Genomic DNA, 15,565 nt, shown 5'->3' with positions numbered 1-15,565 from the left:
TAGACCCTAACTTTCTCTTATTTTGAAGTAAGTTTAGGGCATTGCGTTCCGGTTGCAATTCGCTTGGTTAAACTACTTCACTTTAAGCAAAATTCACTTTATGTTATACTATGGTTAAAATTCAAACAAAATAAACATAAAAGAATTAGCTTAACTGTATCTATCAAAATGCTGAACAAAATAATATGTATATTGATTACTACTAATTAACTATTTCAATAAAGTAGCAGCCACAAAACACACCATTGGCAAAGGCATATTCAGTAAAATAGATGATCTCACGTGCAGTTTAAACAGCAGGAAGAGAACCCCAATTTTTAGTTGCAACAGAGAGAGAAATTAGAGCTTCCACATTTAGCTTCAAAACCCTAGCCAAAAGCTAAAACTAAACATCCTGGTTCTGTGGGAGGTTGACTCAACCATTCGGGCTGCTTTTATTGTTTCAACTTTACAAAACCCAAGGTATCACAAGCTGTTTATTATTTACTCAATGCGTCTGTCTCAATCTTTCTTCATAAAATAAACCAGGATAAAAATACACCTGTTGAAGCCATAGTATCATCACAATACTAAGAGGAGCTATAACATTTAACTTTTAGCTTTGTTTACTTATCTTTCTTTGTTCCTAAGATTTTGTACCTAAGATGGTGCTGAGAATGGCAACTTTGGAGACATATTTCTGTACTTGAGGACACGTGACAATAATATATAATTCTAAACATCCAATGTTAATTATCTACATTGTACTGCATCTGTCACGTGTTTGCCCCCTCACTTAATTTGTCTAGATCACCTCAAGCATACTTGCATCTTCCTCAGAGTTCACAATCTCACCTAGTTTTGTGCTATGAGTAAATTTGGAAAGATTTAATTTGGTTCCCCCATTGAAGGTTTTCACATATATTGTGACTGTCTGGGGCCCAAACATTGAAACCTACTGTACATCACAAGTTACTACCTGCCTCCTGGAAAAAGATCCATTTATCCCCACTATCTGTTTCTGGTCTGCCAATGAATTCTCAGTCCATGCCAGTATGTTACCTATAAATTTGTCTGCTAGCCTCTTACATGGGACTTTATCAAAAGCCTTCTTGAAATCCAAATATATCACATCCACTGGTTCTCCTTATCTATTCTGCCAGTAACATTCACAAAAACGAACTCCAGTACATTTGTTAGGTGTGATTTCCCTTATACAAACCCATGCTGACTTGTCCAATTTCATTAATGCTGTCCAAATGTTGAGTTATCACGTCTTTTATCATAGACTCTAGCATTTTCTCACTACTAACATTAACTAACTGGTCTGTGATTCTCATTTCTTTTCTCTGCCTCCTTTTTTTTAAAAGAATAGAGAGGTTACATTTACCACCCATTAACCTGTAGGAATTATTCCTGAGTCAATAGGATTTTGAATTATGATCACCAATGCATCCAATATCTCCAGTAGCACTTGTCTTAGAACTGAGGATTTGTCAGCCATTAATCCTGTTAATTTCCCCAGCACCATTTTCTTAGTAACATTGATTTTCTTCAATACTTTCCTTTCACTAAACCCTTGGCTGTCTAACATGTCTGGGAAATTGTTTGTGTCTTTTTTTTTGTGAAGACATAACCATAATATGTGGTCAATATACACAAGGCCACAGGGAGAAAATCATTGCTTTAATTTCAATTTTACAAATAACTATAGCATATATTGTTAACTGAAAAACATGGACCAGCCATATGAATACTGCAGCTATCAGAGCCATACAAAGCTAAGGAATGCTGTGACTAACTACACCTCTCCTGACTCCCCAGGGCCTGTCACCCATCTACAAGGCACATGTCAGGAGTGTGATGGAGTACGTGCCTGAATGAGTACTGCTCCAGAAACACTCACTAAATTTGACATTATCCAGAGCAGCTTGTTTAAATGGCACCACATCCATCCACTTCAACAGTCAACCATTCACCACCAACACACAGTGTGTGCTGCAATAACTCGCAAAGGCTCCTTAGATAGCATCTTCCAAACCCACGGCCACTAACATCTAGAAGGGCAAGGCCAGCACAACTTGCATGGTCCCCTCCAAGCCACTCATTGCTATTCCTTCAGTGTCTCTGGGTCAAGGTCCTCAAAGTCCCTCACTCTGATGGCATTGTGGGTCAAGAATGAGCTCACCCACCACTCTCTCCAGGGCAACTGGCAATGGGTAATAAACGCATCACATGCCCCCTTAAATTAAACAAAAAACATTACGCTCTTCAAGGTTGAATTTATTTTCTAGCAAAGACTTTGTATGGACATCCTTCCCCACATGGTGTCAGTTAATTAGATTCATAGCAACAAGGAGGAGTGTTGACAGCGAAACCTACAGCCTCTCACCCTGACATTACAATATTAACTACTCTGAGAAAAGAGGTTTCTCCTATATTATTCATTGTGACGATAACTCTTTTGGGATCCCTTCACTTTGGTCGACCTTATCGATGTCGATCAAACTCCTCCAATTATGTGAAAGGCTTCATTGAGAATAGCTCTGTTTTCGGTCTTTCCCTGGCTGAAAGCTTACAAGCAACACTAAAGCAGCAAAGAAGCAATTTTATTTGAATTTCCTTTCAGCAGAGACTTACCATTTTCCCTTCTTATTTCTTGTAAAGGTTAAAATCAGAAAGCTTTTTTGGGTATTCCCTCATGGGACGTGGCTGTCAAGTTTCCTGAGTTCTGTTGAAGCTGTGTCCATCCAGGCAAGTGGGGAATGTTCCATCACACTCCTGATTTCTGCCTTGATGGCAGACAGGCTTTGGCGAGTCTAGATAGGAGTTTCCCACTGCAGTATTCCTAGCCTCTGACCTGCTCTTGCAGCCAATGTATATATCAGGCTATTTCAGTTCTGTTTCAGGACCATGGTAACTCCCAGGATATTGATAATCTGGAATTCAGTCATGGTGATACCATTGAGCGCCAAGGGCAATGGTCATTTTGTCTCTTACTGGAGATGGTCAATGCCTGGCATTTCTGTTACTTACCACTTTTCAGCCCAAGCCTGGATATTTTTTTAGGTCTTGTTGTATTTAGACTTGGACTGCTTCAGAACTTGAGCAGACATGAGTGGTACTGAACGTTGTGCAATCACTAGTGAGCAAACCCATGTTTGAACTTATGATGGAGGGAAGATCATTGATGAAGCAGCTGAAGATGTTTGGGCCTAGGACACTCCCCTGGGGAACTCCTGCAGCGATGTCCTGGAGTTGAGATGACTGACCTCCATCAAACACAACCATCTTCCCATGTGCCATGTATGACTCCAATCAATGGAAAGATTCCCAGCCCACGCCCCAATTCAGACAAATGTGAACTTGATATCAAAGGCTGTCACTCTCGCCTCACCCCTGGAATCCAGCTCTTTTGTCCATGTTGTAATAAGGTCAGGAGCTGAGTGGCCCTGGTGGAACCCAAACTGAGCATCACTGAGCAGTTTGTTGCTGAGCACTGATAGCACTATTGATGAAACCTTCCATCACTTTACTAATGATTGAGGATAGACTAATAGGCCGGTAATTAGCTGGGTTGGATGTGCCCTGCTTTTTACGTACAGAACAGACCCGAACAACTTTCCACATTGTTGGGTAGATGTCAGTGTTGTAACTGTACTGGAACAGCTTGGCTAGGGGAGTGGCAAGTTCTGGAGCACAAGTCTTCAGTACTATTGCCGGAATGTTGTCAGGGTGCAGAGCCTTTTCAGTATCTAGTACCTCCAACAGTTCCTTGACATCATGTGGAGTGAATCACATTGCCTAAAGGTAGGCAACTGTTGTGCTGAGCACTTCTAGAAGAGGTCAAGATAGATCATCCACTGGGAATTTTAAGCTGAGAATTGCTGTGAAAGCTTCAGCCTTATTTTTTGCACTGATGACCTGGGCTCACCCATCGTTGAGGATGGGGATATTTGTGAGTCTCCTCCAATGAGTTGTTAAATTGTCCATCACAATTCATATATGGATGTGGCAGAGCTGCAAAGCTTAGATCTGATGCTCTGATTGTGGAATGGTTTGGCTCTATCACTTACTGCTTGTGCTGTTTGGCATTGCTGGTAGCCCTGTACGGTGGCTTCACCAGGGTGACATCTCATCTTCAGGTATGCCTGGTGCTGCTCCTGGCATGGCCTCCTGCACTCTCTATGGAACCAGGGCTGATCCCCTGGCTGGATGTGCATAGTAAAGTGAGGGACATGCCAGACCATCAGGTCATAGATGGTGCTGGAGTATGATTCTGCTGGTGATGGCTCACAGTATTTCATGAATGACCAGTTTTGAGCTGATCGATCTGTTCAAAGTTGGCCCCATTTAGCACAGTGATAGTGCCACAAAACACAAGCTAAGTTATTACCGATGTGAAGATGGGACTTTGTCTCCACAAGGACTGTTCAGTGGTCGCTCTTAGCAATACTGTTATGGTCAGGTGATTCTGCGACCAGGTAGATTGGTGAGGATGAGGTCAAATATGTTTTTCCCTCTGGCTGGTTCTCGCACTACCTGCTACAGACGCAGTTGAGCAGCTATGTCCTTTTGGTATTGACCTGCTCAGTAAGTGTTGCTGCTGCCAAGCCACTCTTGGTGGTGGACATCAAAATCTCTCACCCAGAGTACACTCTGTGGCCTTGTCACCCTCAATGTTTCCTCAAAGTGTTCTTGAATATGCTATCAGATGAGAAAAGACTATTCCAGACACAAAATGGGGGAGCATCAAGGCATTATGCCACATAGGGTCCAGTATGTTTTTGATACTCCAATTTCCAATGACATTCAGACTCAGAAACAGTAGTAAGCAAGCCTTTTTATTACAACTGAGAATATAAAATAAATTCACAGAACTTGTTTCCAAGTTAGTTATAACAGTCTTTTAAAATCAGTTATTTTTACATTTTAATGCTAAAAGCAATTAATAATACGCTTTATAATTCCAGTGATATTTTTCTATTCTCTCTATGACAGCTTTGTTTTGTCACTGAAAGCCATGAAATCACAGTTACAAAGCTTCAGAAATGGACACATTTGATATATTACACAGTCATAAAACTAAGGTGAATGTTCATATTCATTTGCTAATACATAAAAAGGAAAATATAATATTCACATAATCTTTACAAGGGAAAATGGGGAAAGTGTCATTTCAAAACCTCAATAACTTGTTACTTAAAATGTAATTATTGATGTATGTTCAAAGTTCATCATGCCCTTATATCCACTACATTAACTCTGATTCTTTTAACGTCTAAGAAGACAAGTACTTTAAAAATATTTAACATACTGGCATTATTATCCAGAAGATTATAGCAATAACAGTAAGAAAAACTAAGCCAAGCAGAAAATCCCTCTATTCTGTGGATTAGTATGAATATTGTACGATATACACTACATATTAATCTACAAACAAATGAACCTTTTTTTTAAAAAAATCTACCAATACAATTTATTTTTGTTTTGTCTTTGTAAGTACTGCTTGTCTGATCTATAAAATACAGAGGAAAAGCTTTCTACATATAGTAGCTCTATTGTCAATCTCTAAGTAGAACACTAGTTTTAAAAAATGTTGATTGCAGATTAAATAACTGATTTTGATTTTAAACTTGTTTTAAAAAACAAATATGGCTGAAATTTAAAACCAGCTTTCTTTTGGAAAGCCTTTGCTGCTGCAGTTATGTGTTGGTACACTACTGCTGAGGTAAATGATGGAAAGCAGATTTGTGGAAATCTTTTTAGTGTGCAGCTCCAGTCTTGAAGAGATGGTTGCAGAGTTCACACAGGCTGCCCAACCTCTTCAATGGGTTATGTTTATTGACTGTTCAGCACTTACAAACCTTGTACTGGAAATATATGGATATATCACTAAAATCAAAAGGTGTTGTCCTGTGCTATGATTACATTGTTTCACCTTTACACTTTGATTGTGTACCACAATGTTCAAAAATACAGGATGTAAACATCAGCAAACAGGATAGGAGACTGCAGAGTGTGCACCATAATTGTATGTTAACGAGTTCAAGACCAAGTCACTGAGCCACAAAACCCTCCCTTTTTTTTTGAGTGAACGAACAGCAGTGTTCTGCACCTGCTATCACACTGCTACCCAATCAATGATCGACTGCAGCAGTGTGTTCATATCACGTAGGAACACGAGGAGACGGGTTTCTACTTTGTAATGTACAAGTACAAATATAGATTTGTTACAGGACACTAACAGTCATGAAGCAAACTCACAGCACCAGCAGATATCATGTGGATATCAGGTGACAGCAGAAATAGCTGTCAAGGGCAACAAAAGATTATTTCTTCTGTGATTTGAAAGTGTTTACCATAAAATGTCTCATCTGCATAGTCTCTACAAATTTAAACTCACTGTTCAAAGTGGAATAACTGCCCTATTGGGTAATGCTATAAGTTCCTCAGTGCATAAGAGGGAATTGAGAAGTTCACGTGGTGTGAGCTTAGCATCAGTCACAGTGAATATCAGATTCCTGTGTCCAAATAGTAGGGAAGCACAAAATTAATCTTTTCTTAAAGTTAGGTCACAGCAAAGTGCTAATGCTTTGAAGATATTTTATACTGACCCTCACTGAAAGTAATGACAATAGTTTACCCGGCAACAAATGGCAACAATTTTCTCAGAAAATTCTACTTTCCACACGGGCTTGTTATTAAAATTAGTCATTTAAATTTGCATATACTGTTGATTGAAACGAATGACTCTAACTTGGATATGTGTGGCACTGTTTCAAAATTTGCAGATGATGCAAAGCTTCGAAGCAACATGAACTGTGGGAGGGCCAACGATGTATCTGAAGAGATCACATACAAGCCACTGGAACAAGAGTACAAGCAGCAGATACACTTCACACCGAAAGTGAATGCATTTTGATAGGAAGAACGAGATACACCATAAAGTAAAAGACACAATTCTAAAGAGCAGAAACCTGGTGGCACGCAGATAAGTCCCCAAACTGATGAAGGTAATAGGGCAGGTGGAAAAAGTGGTTAAAAGGCCATATGGCACCTGGGCATGATAAACAGAGGTATCACATACTAAAGGAGAGTTACTGTGAATCTATATCAGTCACTGACTGGGTCTTAGCACGAACCGTCTCTAACAATGGGCAGCACATTTTCATCAGAATTAGAAAGCTTCATACAGTACGTGAATGGTTCAAGGTATGAGATAATTCATAAGGTGATAGATTGGAGGACCTGAGACTGTTCTCCTAAGAGAGAGAGAGAGACGTATTGCTGGCATGCATTCGATGGTGGTGGGAGGTGGAATTGGTCTCATTCTGTGATGCGTATCTATTTACCTTTGAAAGAAATGTTTAAACGTATGAGGGACTGGGACAGATGAGAGATATAGAAACTATTCCTGCAGGGACAGGTATCAGGAAGCAGAGGCCACAGACCCAAACTGACGAGCAAACAAATCAAAACTGACATCAGGATAATCTTTTGGAAACTCCATGTAGTTTGGGAATTGAGCCAGCAAAGACCCCTTGGGCAGATTGTCCTGTTTCAGTGTGCAAACCCTTAAGTTATGATTCTATTCAAAAATAAAATAGCAGTGGATGGTGGAAACTTACAGCCTTCAAGACTTCACAGTGAGTTCAAAAATTTTATAGCCTGAACACTTCTCCCCATGTCATTTACCCAAGAAATTATACCGTGGGGAGCTTTCATATTATCGCCCACACGCCGTCCCCATTATTGCCCACTCGCCGTCCCCATTAACACCCACTCGCCGTCCCCATTAACACCCACTCGCCGTCCCCATTAACACCCACTCGCCGTCCCCATTATCGCCCACTTGCCGTCCCCATTAACACCCACTCACCGTCCCCATTATCGCCCACTCGCCGTCCCCATTATCGCCCACTCGCCGTCCCCATTAACACCCACTCGCCTTCCCCATTATTGCCCACTCGCCGTCCCAATTAACACCCACTCACCGTCCCCATTAACACCCACTCGCCGTTCCCATTATCGCCCACTCGCCGTCCCCATTATCGCCCACTCGCCGTCCCCATTATCGCTCACTCGCCTTCCCCATTATCGCCCACTCACCTTCCCCATTATCACCCACTCGCCGTCCCCACTAATACCCACTCACCATCCCCATTATCACCCACTCACCATCCCCATTATCACCCACTCGCCGTCCCCACTAATACCCACTCGCCGTCCCCATTATCACCCACTCACCATCCCCATTATCATCTACCTGGCTTCTCTTCTTCTCGATCTTACTAACAACATTCACTTTGTTCACCTACCTAGTCTCTCTCTCTCTCTGAGCACTGTCTCCACCTATTGGCTCACTCTTCACCCCTACCCTCATCCCCATCATCAAGATAAATAGTACTTTTCTCCCGTTGCTGTCAGTCCTGAAGAAGGGTCACTGAACTCAAAATGCTAACTCTATTTTGTCTGCACAGCTGCTGTTAGAGCTGCTGAGTTTCAGCGGTAAATTGGGCAGCATGGTGGTTCGGTGGTTAGCACTGCTGCCTCTTAGTGCCAGGGACCTGGGCTCAATTCCACCATCAGGTGATGGTCTGTATGGAGTTTGCAATGTTCTCCCCGTGTCTAAATGAGATTTCTCCCACGGTCTAACGATGTGCAGGTTAGGTGGATTGGCTGTGCTTAATTGTCCCATATCCATGGGATGGGTCTGAGTGGAGGGTCATTGTGGACCTGCTGGGATGAATGGCCTGTTTGCACACGGTAAGGATTCGATGGATTTCTGTTTTTGATGTGTTTAGAGATGACAAAGTTAAGCAAAATAAAGTTTTGGGCTACAGGGATGAAGGAAGAGGAGTTTGATTTACTGAAAACAATGACATGCTGTATGTGGTATATAAATGATCAATAGGTTCACATTGGCAGGGTGGGAAACAGTGAGGAGGATAATCTTCAATTACAGGAGGATACAGAGGAGCAGGTCAAATGGGCTGATTAGTGGCAAATCGAATTCAGTCCGTATAAATGTCAGGTGACACACTTCAGCAGGATAAAGACGACAAGGGAATACACAATGAACAATCGGACATTGGAAAGCAGGATCAGTGGGACCTTGGTAAATATGTACACCAGTCCGTTAGGGTGTTAAGAAGGCATATAGTATACTTGCCTTCATTAGCCAAGGCACAGAGTTTAAGAGCAGTGAGGTTATGCTGGAACTGTACAAAATGTTTTGTTAAGCCAAAGCCATCGTAATGTATGCAGTTCTGGAACCCACATTACAGGAGGGAGGAGATAGTACTGGAGAGTGTGCAGAGGAGATTTCCCAGGAATGATGTCTGGGCTGGAAAGTTTCAGTTAAGAAGAGAGATTGGACAGACTGTAGACTTGCAAGGCTGTACAATGGAACGCGATGAGCTGAAAGGCCTTTCTCTGCACTGTAGACCATTACATTAAAAGACCTTCATATCTCATTTGGGTAGTGGATCAATCCAGTGACTTCATGCCTGCAAGCAATTATCTAATACCTCAGTTAGCATGAATGTTTATTACTGTGTCCATGGTGTTCTTCTTGAATATATAACATAACAAATGAGACTTTGCAGGCAGTATTGTGCTGTGCAGGTAGGTACAAGACCTATCGATGGCAGTGATGACCATGCTGTCAACAGAACAGGAGTACATCATTTAACTACTAAAAGCTAGTTCAGCCATTTTGTTAAGTGAAGGTTGAGCTGCATCTCAATACCATTTACCTGTCCTTTCTCCACATCCACTGTTACCCTAACCAAGCAAACATCTGTGGCTCTCAGTCTTGAACATTTTCACTGACTCTCCTAGCATTCACAGCTCCAATCTAACAGCTACATCCAACATAGCATCCCAGAACTGACTGCATGGAACAATATTAGAGTGAATGTCAGTGTTCCCACTGTGCATTTATTAATATTAATGGGACTGCTCAGAATGGCAGCAATTGAACTGGAAGATAATGTCAAATTATGTTGGCTGGTGACACTGGCTACAAATTCTCCAAATTATGAAACATTATTATCAACACAATTTGACAAACATACATGAATAATTGGTAACATGCATCCTTTTCTCACATATTGATTGTTTTTCTCTGATACAGAGAAGATAAACAGAAAGTACAATTGTACACCATTAAAGGTAAATAAAACTGCAGTTTTAATATACAGTCAAGTAACTAGTTGCTCTTTTGATCAAACATATACTAACGCACGGACAAGGAGCAACAGGAGGCCCCTTGGTGCTTCAAGCCTGCTCCACCACTCAATAAGATCATGGCTCCTCTACTTTAACTTCAACTCTACATTCCTGCATATTCCTGATAATCTTTCAACTCCTGATGAAATATCTCATCAAAAGATCAACATCACATTCAGAACGATAAAAGTCATCACCTCAGCAATACATCCTATCAATTCTCATTATGGTACTTACCTAAGGAATCAATTTCACTGGGCTACCATTATATTAAAGACCAAAAACAGGAGGCTTTATATAGAGTAAACAGCCCACTGCACTGCAGATCCAGTTGAAATTGGTAAAAAAAAACAAGATAATGAGCAAAAAGACATAATTCCATGAATATTCTCATTGTCAATTCAGGTGGAGTGCAGCAAGAGTGACAGAGGCAAATCTAGTCTATTTACAAGTTGTTTAACAGTTTATAAATTGAATTCACTGAACACAGTTAAAGTTAGGAGTCCTAATCACATTCTGGCTGTAATACTGAAAACATGCTACCAGAGTTAATTATTCTTCGAACCAATCTACTCTGTAGCAGCTGGACACTGCACCTACCCAACAATGAGCTGGATTTCAAAATTCCTAAAATAAGTATAAAACTAAGGTAGCCAATTACGGTCCCTCGGCATCCTCCCAAGTGTTTTCATATATTTTACTATATTAATGAGGCTGTAAAAATGTTTCCTTGGTTGGTGATGGGAGTACTATCCCCATGAGGTCCACAAAGATTCCTTATCCTTTGCTGTCCTTATCCTTCTCGATGGAATTGGTTGTGGTTTTGGAAGGTGCTATCTAAGGACCTTTGGTGAATTTTTGCTGTGGAGATAGTCCACACTGGAAGGAGTAGCTGCTTATTGGTGTGTGATGCCAATCAAGCAGGCTGCTTTTTCCTGGATGGTAACAAGTTTTTTGAGAGCTGTTAGAGCTATTGTTAACTAGATAGGCAGCAGAATATAGAACGATAAGACTCATTGTGAACATGAGAAGTCTTTAAATAAAGGAATGCTACTCACTGAGTATGAGAGCAAACTGTCCATGTCCCAGATACTCTGGAGAAGGTCCCACTATATTCAGACAGGCAATAAATGTGGGTGTGGTAGCATTGTCCACATCCTGCAAACAAAGGAAAACGTCAAGGGAGAAGCCCACTTGGCTGAAAAGATTCAGCTTTATCAAGGCAAATATAGTTCTGCTAAGGGTATCTGGATATGGACAGTTTGCTCTCATACTCAGAGAGTAGGATTTCTTTATTTAAAGACTTCTCATATTTGCGATGAGTCTGAGCGTTCTATATTCTGCTGCCTATCTAGTTAACAATAGCTCTAACAGCTCTCAAAAAACTTGTTATCATCCAGGAAAAAGCAGCCTGCTTGATTGGCATCACACACCAATAAGCAGCTACTCCTTCCAGTGTGGACTATCTCCAAGATGCACAGCAGAAATTCACCAAAGGTCCTTAGATAGCACCTTCCAAAACCACAATCAATTCCATCGAGAAGGATAAGGGCAGCAGATACATGGGAACACCACCACCTGCAAGTTCCCATCCAAACCACTGACTGTCCTGAATTGGAGATATATTGCAGTTCCTGATCAAAATCCTGGAATTGCCTCCCTAAGCGTATTGTGGGGCAACCTACAGCTTATGGATTGCAGCAGTTCAAGAGGGCAGCTCACCTCCACCTTCTCAAGGGCAACTAGGGATGGGCAGTAAATGCTGGCCCAGGCAGACACACCCCTATCCCACAAGCGAATAGAAAGAAAGAGATGGGAATTCAATTAAGGGTGAAATCCAATGCAATCTAACAGCTTTCAAATTCTTGATTTTCATCTTGACTATGAGAAATCTCAATTAGAGACAACTTAAAACCTGGTGTGGAGAGGTTCCCTTTATTGCTAACAGGTTCTTTTATAATTTTGTTAAGAGAGTGTTATCTCCTTACAGAATAGGGTGAGGGCAAATATCACAGATATCAATGCTAGATGATCAGTCTGATGGTAGCTTTCTTCGTGGGAGTGTACACAAAGGAAAGGAATTACAGTTAAACCTCATTTATCCAACCACCGTTAACTCACCCTTCAGATCGTTATCACTGAATGCTAATTGGCTCTGAACCTGCACTAAGTGCATTGTACATAATGGCTTCTCAAATTCAAGTTAGAGCTCCCATCACCATCCTTGACATTTACAATGAATAAGACTTCAAACATAACCCCTGTGGATTTTTCAGGAAAGTGACCTTAGGAAGTACATTATGTAGCACCCTGGGATGACTCAAAGAACCATGTTAAGCATACAGGAAGATTTGTGTAACACCCAACATTGCAGGGCACCACAACTTAGGAAGAGGTTTTTTACTTGGATGTTACCAGGGCTGAAGTACACCAGTTAAATGAAGTGATTGATGAAATTGTGATTTCTCTGCTTCAAGCAGGAGAAGTTAAAGGAAATCCTAGCAGAGATATTGAAGATTGTGAGTGTTTTTCAATACAGCAGGTAGAGAGCCACTGCTTCTTCTGGGAAGTAGTTGGTAACCAGAGTCAAAGGATGTGAAATGCTGAAAGAACTATAAGAGATGTATGTTCCTTTTCACAGAGAGGACTGTTAATATCAGATCACAGTATCTGATAATGGGGTGGAGTCAGATTCAAAAGACAACTGGATTTTTACTTGAAGAGAACTAATTTGCAGCATTATAAGGAAAGTGCAGGATTGCGTGGAATTAAATTAGAAAGTTCTTACATCATAGGTAAGAAGGGTCGGCACGTTGGCACAGTGGTTAGCACTGCTGCCTCACAGCGCCTGAGACCCGGGTTCAATTCCCGACTCAGGCGACTGTGTGGAGTTTGCACGTTCTCCCCGTGTCTGCGTGGGTTTCCTCCGGGTGCTCCGGTTTCCTCCCACAGTCCAAAGATGTGCGGGTCAGGTGAATTGGCCATGCTAAATTGCCCGTAGTGTTAGGTAAGGGGTAAATGTAAGGGTATGGGTGGGTTGCGCTTCGGCGGGTCGGTGTGGACTTGTTGGACCGAAGGGCCTGTTTCCACACTGTAAGTAATTAAAAAAAAGGGTCACTTTCTCTGTTTTAAGCTTTAATTACAGTATTCTAAGATGCATTCTTGAAATTAGCAACGAACTGGAATGCAGCTAACATTAAGCTGTGATGATAATATTAATAAACTATGTGGAAGCCTGTACTAATGACTTTTTTGTCAGTAAATGATGTTCAATCATTTTATGTATTGCTTTTAGCTAATCTTATGGTGATCCTGTGCTGTCAAAAAGGTAACAATATATTTGCTCATGGTTAAAAATCACACAACACTAGGTTATAGTCCAACAGGTTTATCTGGAAGCTCTAGCTTACAGAGCGCTGCTCCTTCATCAGGTAGTTGTGGAGAATAAGATCATAAGACACAGAATTTGTAGCAAACGTTTACAGTGTGATGTAACTGAAATTATATATTGAAAAAGATCTGGATTGTTTGTGAAGTCTCTAAAAGATGAGAGACTAGTGCTTCCAAATAAACCTGTTGACCATAATTAAGTGTTGTGTGATTTTTAACTTTGTACACCTCAGTCCACCACCGGCATCCCCAAATTATATTTGCTCATGTCCACCTGGAATGGCTTGGTGTTTGATGACTCAAGTACTCAATAATAGTGTTACATCTTCATCCAGTCAGTTTGTCTAATTTAATTTAGTTTTGATCTAGTTAACTTAAGGAAACTCAAATAACCTGCAATTCAATATGAAAGATAATACCTTCAATTCCGTTCTCTGGTGTTGAGTTGAAGGAAAGGGTTAGAGATCAATTTGATGGCATTCAATCCCTTAAATCTTCACCATTGTTAGATCATGGCTAATCTGCATCTAAATTCTATTTATCTGCCATAGCTCCATATTTTTTGAGACCCTTAGCTAACAAGAATCCATTGATCAGTCTTGAAATGCTAAGTGATTCATAATTTATGTCCTTTGAGGGAAGAGAATTCGAGGTTTCCTTGTGAATAAACTACTTTCTGACTTCACTCTTGATTCATCAGCTCTAATTTTAAGACTATATCCCCTGGTGTGTGATTTCTCTCTAACACCCTTTATCTAACCAGCTGATTCCTTCCTGCCTTTTTGTTTTTTAACATAGGACACATGAACTGCTCATGCGACATCAGCTCGCTTTGTATTTGTTGCACAATGCAAGATGTCAGCATTCTGGTCACCACAACCCCTGTAGAGAGCAAGGACAAAGTTAAATCAGGCTTTCCTCCAGCACACCCAATATAATTATAATTCTCTCAAAAAGTAGGGCCGATCAGGGATAGCATAGGGAACTTGTGTGTGGAGTCTGAGGAGGTAGGGGAAGCCCTAAATGAGTTTGTTGCTTCTGTCTTTACAAAAGAAACAAACTTTGTAGTGAATGAAACCTTTGAAGAGCGGGTGTGTATGCTGGAATGGATAGAGATAGAGGAAGCTGCTGTGCTGAAAATTTTGTCAAACATTAAGATTGACAAGTCGCCAGGCCCAGACCAGATTTGTCCTCGGCTGCTTTGGAAAACGAGAAATGCAATTGCTTCACCACTTGTGAAGATCTTTGCATCCTCGCTCTCCACTGGAGTCGTACCCGAGGACTGGAGAGAGGCAAATGTAATTCCTCTCTTCAAGAAAGGAAATAGGGAAATCCCCAGCAATTACAGGCCAGTAAGTCTCACGTCTGTCGTCTGCAAGGTGTTAGAAAAGATTCTGAGAGATAGGATTTATGACCATCTGGAAGAGCATGACTTGATTAAATGCAGTCAGCACGGCTTTGTGAGGAGCAGGTCATACCTCACAAACCTTATAGAGTTCTTTGAGGATGTGACTAGAAAAGTTGATGAGGGTCGAGCTGTGGAAGTGGTATATATGGACTTCAGCAAGGTATTTGATAAGGTTTCCATTGGTAGGCTCATTCGGAAGGTCACGAGGAATGGGATACAGGGAAATTTAGCTGTCTGGATACAGATTAGCTGGCCAACAGAAGACAACGAGTGGTAGTAGAAGGAAAATATTCTGCCTGGAAGTCAACGGTGAGTGGTGTTTCACAGGGCTCTGTCCTTGGGCCTCTACTGTTTGTAACTTTTATTAATGACTTGGATGAGGGGATTGAAGGATGGCTTAGCAAGTTTGCAGATGACACAAAGGTTGGAGGTGTTGTTGACAGTATAGAGGGCTGTTGTAGGCTGCAGTGGGACATTGACAGAATGCAGAGATGGGCTGAGAGGTGGCAGATGGAGTTCAACCTGGATAAATGCGAGGTAATGCATTTTAGA

The sequence above is a fragment of the Hemiscyllium ocellatum genome, chromosome 3 (assembly GCF_020745735.1).
Source record: "Hemiscyllium ocellatum isolate sHemOce1 chromosome 3, sHemOce1.pat.X.cur, whole genome shotgun sequence".
NCBI classification, from domain to species: Eukaryota; Metazoa; Chordata; class Chondrichthyes; order Orectolobiformes; family Hemiscylliidae; genus Hemiscyllium; species Hemiscyllium ocellatum.
Note: the sequence above shows the minus strand (reverse complement) of the source record.